Genomic DNA, 8,333 nt, shown 5'->3' with positions numbered 1-8,333 from the left:
TTAAAATTTATATAAATGTCAACTAGTATAATAGTTAACAAGTTTAAGGCTTATTTGCAAAGCATGGTCAATTTGATGAATTTAAAAGAATGAGGCCATTGTATGGAATAATAAATCCATTGTTCTAGGCTGATCCAATCCAATCATTTCCAAAGATATGAAACCTCCTCAGTGAGGTGTGAATCTATAATTACTCAGGTTTACATTAATTAACAGATCTACTCAGTCATCTCAATAAGGCATAAATGAATATATTCACACATTCCAAAGGAAATCAAAATCAAAATCTTCATACCACCCACTTAATTACTCTACCCAGAACTTTTCACCTATCCTGGAATTTAGAGTCCTCCAAACATAATCAAAATCTCAAAGGCCTCATCATTTTAGCTTCAAAGATTCAGTTCGTGGGCTATCTGTCCTTTTCCCATTCACTCCCTTCTCTGTCCCCCAGTTAACTATCTCAATGAGGCAATTTCATTTTAAAAGATGATATTCCTGAACCAAGTGAATCTCATTGGTGGAATATATATATATATATATATGTATATATAGAATACACTAGTTTAGCAGGTTGACATCTGTTTCTTGCTATTTAGAGCCATTATTAGTAAGGCCCTCTTTGGTTCTGCCTTACATTCTCGAATCTATGGGACTGCCAATAAACATTTATTAACATTTATTAGCATTTATTAACATTGATTAGTTTTACATATACACATGTGTATGTATCTATATACACACATATGTTTGTGCATATGTGTGTATATATATGTATGTGTGTGTGTGTGTGTGTTTTATTTCCCCAATTATAATGTAATCTTAGGAGCAGAAGCTCTCAATTTTATCATGTCCCTCTAAGCTTAGCTCAAGCCTAATGCACAGTAAGCACTTAATGCTTGTTTATTGATTGTTTGATTTATCAATTCTATGGATTTGTCTACCCATGGAATTTTCAGAACATATCTCCTTCAAATACTAAGGATGTACTGTTGAAATCTGTCATAGAATTCTTGGACAAAGAGGGAATGGGCTTAATTAAAGGGCTGCAAAAGGTTAAATATAACATAGCATTTCCTCATAATAAGGACTGTTAAATTTTGAAATAGGCTGCTAGGAGAGACTGCATAATGTCCTTCCTAAAAGTCTTTAAACATAGCATAGACTTACATCTATTAAAATGAATTAGTCTAGAACCTATCCAGAGGTCAGAAGCCCTCTCAAAGTCCCTTCAGACCTATAAATCCTGTAGGCTTATAACAGGCTGAAGGTCTGAATATTTCATAAGACACCTTAAGAAATATACCCTTAAGATCCTGAATCTTATAATCATGGAAATTGCAGCAAAGCATTTTGAAGTCTTTAGTTACCTTTGAGAAATAAAACTACTTCTTGACTCGAGATTCCCTCATAGTTTTGAGTGCCTTGCCCTGAAGATACTCAACCTTCCTACTGCTCCCGGGTTCCCCGTTATGGTTCACCTTCCCATTTGGATAGGGGAGAAGCAGGGAACAGCATTTATTAAGCCCTACTATGTTCCAGGCATTGGGCTAAGGCTTTTATAAATATTATCTCATTTATCAAGTTGGATTTGATTCAGTAACCTATTGTCCCAGACCTATGTTCTATTTACTCTCTCAGATTGGCTTCTACTATTTTTCTCTATATATCTCCTAAATGCCTATTTATATTGTCTCCCCAAATTAGCATGGTACTTAGTACTTGGTAATTTCTTTATATATGCTTGCTGACTGACTAATCCCAATTCCCATCCCCCACCACTCCTCCTCAAAACTTTCCTGTTTTCCTATAATCCAGCAAGCAAAATACATAGTAAAGTATAATGGCAGAACCTCCTGGATTATATTTTTAATGAGCCTTTATTAGTGCCTTTACCCAGAGGAGTGGGGAAAAAGCCATCTAAAACCTTAAAGAGCTTTATACTTATGTTATTAATTATAATACATAGTGGTATACAGTCAGGCACTTTTAGGCAGGGGTCCATTGGTTCCTTCCCTCAATTCAAACCATGTAGGTGGCTGCTTGTTCTGCTCATACATAGTAAAGTATCAATCTTTTCTAGTAGATTTAAATTTTGTGGAAACTATAAAAGCTGTCGAATAACATCCAGTATTGTTGAATTTGTCATTAGACTAGTGAGTTCAGAAATCTGTCGCAATTTCCTGCTTTACTCCCAAGTCATGTAAGGTGAGTAGAGCGTTTGTTCTAACAAGGTGAAACACTGAATAAAGCGAGTGCTGCCTTGCTGCTTAATGAACTACGTTTGATTAGCTAATTAACCTCACAGAGCACTGTACAAAAACAACAAAAATCTTACTTAGCGCCACTGAGAGAGTGAGAGAGAAACAGAGCCTCTGGCTAGATTGTAGAGAAAAAAAAATCACCAATCTAGGAATTATTTCAAAATAAGTTGTGAAATCATATTCTGGCTAGTATGAAGGTCAAAAATCAATATGGAAAATAGAGAATGGGACGCATTCGGCCTAAGGAAAAAGGGAGAAACTAGAGCTTAGCCCCAGAGGTGACCCTTCCAGGCACATATGTACCACCCCACCCCCGTGCCCCCAGCAAGTGCGCACGCCCAGAACAGTTTCTCTAAAAAGTCCCTCCCTCCTCAAAGGGGGCGGGCCTCACGTGCTAGCGTCGGTTGAGCCGGGAGGCGGGAGAAGAACGAAACGGTAGTGACGTCACTGGGCAGGCGCCTCAGCGTGCCCCGCCTCGGTTATCTTCCAGAGCTAAGCAGAGAAGAGGCAGAAGGGGCTGGGAAGGCCGAGAGGAGGAGGTCGTGTGTTTCCGGGCCACCCACGCCCATCCCGCGCCAGCACCTCCCCAGACTCGCCACCATGCCGCTCCCCGCCACCCTCCAATCCCGCCTCGCCAAGCGAGGGCTCCTCAAGCTCGTAGAACCTGAGCCTGAGGAAGAAATCATTGCCGAAGACTATGACGACGGCCCCGTGGACTACGAGGCCACTCGCCTCGAAGGCTTGCCGCCCAACTGGTACAAAGTCTTCGACCCAGCCTGCGGCCTTCCCTACTACTGGAACGTGGAGACGGACCTCGTGTCCTGGCTCAACCCCCACGACCCCAGCTCTGTCATCACCAAGGCGGCCAAGAAGCTGAGGGGCGGCTTGGAGCCCGAAGAGAAGATGGACCTTGGCCATGAGAGGCCGGAGCGCGGCTACGACAAGCTGGAGAGGGACGAGGCAAAGGGGCGGCGCTGCCACCGCCGGGAGGAGCTGGCCCCTTACCCCAAGAGCAAGAGAGCCAGCCGCAAGGAGGAAGAGCTGGATCCCATGGACCCCAGCTCCTACTCGGATGCCCCCCGGGGCACCTGGTCCACGGGCCTCCCCAAGAAGAACGAGGCCAAAACGGGTGCAGACACCACGGCGGCCGGCCCCCTGTTCCAGCAGCGGCCATACCCTTCCCCGGGAGCGGTGCTTCGGGCCAACGCAGAGGCTTCCCGGACCAGGCAGCAGGAGTGAGCCCAAGGCAGCCCCAGCCTTCACGGGGAGCCACCGCCTTGGTTTTCGTAATAAGTAAAACTTTTCAGGGGAAGAAAAGGGGGTGGGTGCTGGGAGGTGGGGTGGGGAGAGGTAAGAAAAAGAAAAGAAGACCATGGGGTGTGCAGCTACAGCAGCACCAGCCTGACCCATTTAAAGAGTGATGACGCTCCTACAGAATGAGAGATGGGACAAAATACTGGCTTATGACTGTAGGCTTTGTGTAGAGAAGTTTTGCCAGTGCATACTAATCCACACTGGAGGTAAGACAGTTTTTGTGGCATGCAAAGGTAGCTTTTAAAATATTTCAGAAAGGAATCCTAAGCTTTAAAGATGGAAGGAACTATGGACTTCATCTGAGGATTTCTTAGCAAAGGGCTTCTTGGACGAAACCACCTGGAGAGAAGAAAACAATGTCTTTGACCAAACGGCCTAGTGAACTCTACTGAATGCTTGGTCCAACGAGCAGCAAGAGACAAAGCCTTATCACAAACCCAGACTTTGCTCTTTATTTTCATTATATCCTTTTTCTGCACTGTACTGGCCCGGAAGTACTTGTGCATAAGTGTTCTAATTTTTGAGACACCTTGAGTGGGAACAGAAACCAAATAGTAATTTGTAACCTGTATCCAAGATTGAACCCAGTCTTTGTGAAATCAAAGTTATGGGTCTGAATCTTGGATTCATAGTTATTATTGCAACAGGACACATGAATAGGCTTTTTATTTTCCAAAGAACTTTTATATTTAATGGTTCCTCTAGTTATCAGTGCTCTCTTTTCAATTCATCAAATATTGTAAACTTACCTTGTTTGATTTTTGTATCCCCCAGTAGAATTTAAGGTTCTTGAGGGCAGGGACTATTTTTTTCTCTGTATTTTCATTGCCTAAACTAGTGCCTTAAGCTTAGTAGGCATATAATAAATGTTTGTTGAATGTAATAGTCTAAATCCTTCTGTTTACAGATAATTAAACTTGGGGGAGAAAGACTCAACTACAAATTACCAACTGAAATAGTTTCTCTTGTAAAATATTTATGAGCATCATATTCATTGAGTGTATTGATGAAAATAGGAGAAAAAGGCTTTTATGAAGAATTTTCTATAATAGACAACATCTTTACAGTCACATAATTGATTGAAAGATAGGAAGAACATATCCTGCTGGGGCTACTCTATATGCCAAGGGGGGTGGGGGAATCACAAATAATTCAATAGAAGAAAAAAAACAGCTTTAAATTATTTGTTAAGATTGTGGTTTAGAATTCAATAGTAGATCATAGAAATATGTTCATTTTAAGCATCAACACAATATGCACATGAAACAAGGCATAGAACAGGAAGTCGTGCTTACCAAAAAATGTATTCCAGTGTCATAGGATGGTATGCACAAAATCCAAATATGTAAACATTATTCCCAAAAGACAACACATGGGCTTGTTTGTAGATAGCATTGATATTGCAACAAGGCTCAGAACACTTCGAAGCCCCAATAATTCTATGGTTCCACAAAATAAATTGTCCTAGAGATATTCAGGAAGAATAAAGTGAATTTTTTTAAAAGGGGGGTAGAGAGAGAAGTGGGAACAAAAGTTGCAAGGATGGGGAGATGGGAGGTAAGAGTTAGAGTAGTGGGTGATAACTCTCACTAAGTCCATGGCAAATAGTAATAACTCCTCTCAGAGTTAGGGCTGCGGGAGAACCAGATTAAAACAATGGAAGGAAGGGACTGAGATCAAAGAAGTAGAAGGGGAGTTCTCCCCCAGGAAAGAAAAGGATGCCACTAAAGAACATTCCAATGAGGTAGAAAGGAAGCGTGTGTCTAGTAAGAAATGAGAATGAGAATTTCTTCCGGAGGTGTGAAGTCATGGATTTCATTTGGTGGTTGTTTGCATATTAGGGCGCTACATTCTCAGAAATGGTTGCACCTCCCAGGGGTACATCCTGCTCCCAGGAAAAGGGATGTATCAATACCCAAGGACAGCAAGACCCAGTGTATGCTGAACAGCAGCAGAGAAAGCATAACATGACCTTTCCACTTTGGGAGTACAAATTCAAGCCAGGAGTAGGACTACACTGTGAAGGATATGACTAAGGTTCATGAGTTGTTATATCTTGGTAAAGAAACAACAGAAATACGGAGAATGGGGGTAAGACCCACAGAGGCAATAAGAAATGAATAGAAAAGGGAGCTAAAAGTTAATATGCAAGAAGCTTAAATTTGAAACAATTTAACAATTTAAAATAAATAGAATGTGAATCCAAAGATAAACTTCCAAGTATACAAGAAGGGAAGGACAAAGCAATGAAAAACTTGGAAAACTCCATAGCAAAAGAATGTTACTTCACTCCACAAGGAAAGAGAATCAAAAAGAAATATATGAATAAAAATATAGACAAACTAATACCTGCAAAATAAATAAATTAGGTAAATTCAAAGAACTTCACATGTGATAGGTAAATGGAAGGGAATATCTGTGATAACAGCAAAATGGTCTAAATAAAATGAATCACAGGGACAGGATATTTGAGGCTTTAAAAAGGAAAGGGTTAAAAGAAGTATCAAAAATAAATGGGAGAGGAATATTGGAAGATGGTGGAGTATGACAGAAATTCCCAAGCTCTCAAGATTTTCCCTCACAAAAGAGATAAAATAGCACCTCAGGGCAAAGTGTTGGTAAAAATAAGAATAAGGGAACACTAGGGGGGTCTTCCTGGCACAATTTGAGAATATCTGAAGGAAAATCCTAGATGAGGTTTGGTCCCTGTGACCAGGGTCTGCGTAAACAAGAGGCAAATCCAGGGGTTAGCTGGTTGGGGAGGCTGCCTCAGCCCCAGCCACAGGAACTTTTCCGTCTCTCCCCCCACCCCTTCCCCAGACTTTGAGGGGATTTGGGTATCTGAGTAGTGGGGCAGGATGCCCCTGGCTGTAGGCGCTTAGGCTGGAGGTTTGGCTTTGGTTCCAGGTCAGAGGAGAGAACTGAAGATGTGAGGCCAGAGGCACCATCCCCCATGCCCTAGGACTAGAGGTGATTAAAAAAATTAAGCTTTACTACAAAAAAAAAATGCACAGGCAAAGGAGAAAGAATCCAACCATAGAAAGTTATTATAGGAATAGAGAAGACCGGGTTCATCTTCAGAAAGGGATATTGAAGCAAAGAAACCCTCTTCTACCCACAAAGAGTAATGTCGAATGGTCACCTGCCCAAAAAGAATCCATATATGAACTTAAAAAAAAACTTTAAAAATCAAATGAGAGAAATTGAAAAAAAAAAACCAAGATTATGAAAAGAAAGTCAACCAATTAGAAAAGGAGATCCAAAATCTTAAGGAAGAAAATGACACTTTGAAAATTAGAATTGGGCAAGGGGAAGCCATCAAAGTTTTAAGAGATCAAGAAATAATAAAACAGTATAAAGAATGAAAAAATAGAAGAGAAAGTGAAACATAAGAAAAACAACTGATCTGGAGAGCAGATCAAGAAGAGGAAACATAAGAATAATTGGACTACCTGAAAGCTATGGTCAAAAAAAGAATCTTGATACAATAATACAAGAAATAATTAAAGACAATTGTCCTGATGCATTAGAACAATGAGAGAAAGTAGAAATAGAAAAAAAAACCATCAATCACTTCTTGAAAAAAAATTGTATGAAGAAAACTCATAGGAATGTTATAATCAAATTTCCAAACCCCCAGCTCAAGGATAAAATATTAACAGCAACAAGAAAAAATAATTTAAATATGACAGTGCCTCAATAAGAATCATACAAGACCTAGCAGCAGAGACATTAAAAGACCACAGGTCTTGGAACAGTATATATCGAAAAGCAATAGAACTGAGGTTCTAACCAAAAATATCATACCCAGCAAAGTTAAGCATAATCCTGAATGAAAAAAAAGAATGGACATTTGATCAACTGTCAGACTGCCAGAATTTTGTTAAAAAAAAAAAAAAAGCAAAAATTGAACAATAGAAAATTTGACATACGAGAGCTGAGAGGAACATAAGGTACATGCCAAAGATTGATTCCAAGTGATTAAATAACAGACTGTTTACCTATTATGTATGTGAAATGTATGTCTAAGATTGTCATTAGCAATTGAGTAGTTTCTAATGAAGATTGGGGTAGACCTGACTATATGACTTGAAAAAGTAAAACCATCTAGGAAGAGTTAAAAAGAGCAATTATCTTATACAAATGAGGTGTGAGAGGAAGAACAACACAGGAGTTAGATGAGGGAGGAGGGCTGGTAGTTCTGGTAACCTACTTTCATTGAGAATGGGTTCAAGAGAGAACAATACATATATATCCAGAAGAGTATAAAAGTCTTCTAAATTCAGAAGAAATAAAATGGTAAGGGGATAGGGAGGGGGAAAGGATAAGGGAGGGATCTCTAGAGGGGAGGGTGAGGGAATAGGTTAAAAGGGGGGTGTAGAAGGGTGTTGAGATCAATGAGAATGGGAAGATAAGGGAGGAATCTTTAGCAGGGAGGGTGAAGGAATATGTTAAAGGGGGTTATAGAAGGGTGTTTAGATTTATAGGAATGAAAGGATAAGGGAAGGATCTTTTGGGGGCGGCAGGGAGGTATAGACCAAGTAATGGTAGGGCAAGGTAGTGGGTTAGAAGTAAGGTAGAAGTAGAGGAGTTAAAAGGAATAGGAAATAAGAGATACACATAAAAATAAAAACAAAGATTAGGTGTAGAATTTGTTAGGGAAAGTATATGTACGTCTGTATGTATGTATAATATGGATGTGTGTATATATGTATATGTATATATGTATATATAAATATATCCACAATTGTAGCC

General features: G+C 40.1%; 1 pseudogene; it reads left to right on the top strand.

Annotated features, from left to right (window-relative positions):
* The first annotated feature begins 2,696 nt into the window (after positions 1-2,696).
* On the top strand, positions 2,697-6,356 carry LOC144454480 (polyglutamine-binding protein 1 pseudogene; annotated as a pseudogene).
* The last annotated feature ends 1,977 nt before the right edge of the window (positions 6,357-8,333 follow it).

Source organism: Phascolarctos cinereus, unplaced genomic scaffold (assembly GCF_003287225.1).
Source record: "Phascolarctos cinereus isolate Bilbo 61053 unplaced genomic scaffold, phaCin_HiC Scaffold_726;HRSCAF=1367, whole genome shotgun sequence".
Lineage (NCBI taxonomy): Eukaryota > Metazoa > Chordata > Mammalia > Diprotodontia > Phascolarctidae > Phascolarctos > Phascolarctos cinereus.
The sequence above is the reverse complement of the archived record's forward strand: the minus strand, read 5'-3'. Positions and strand labels throughout refer to the sequence as shown.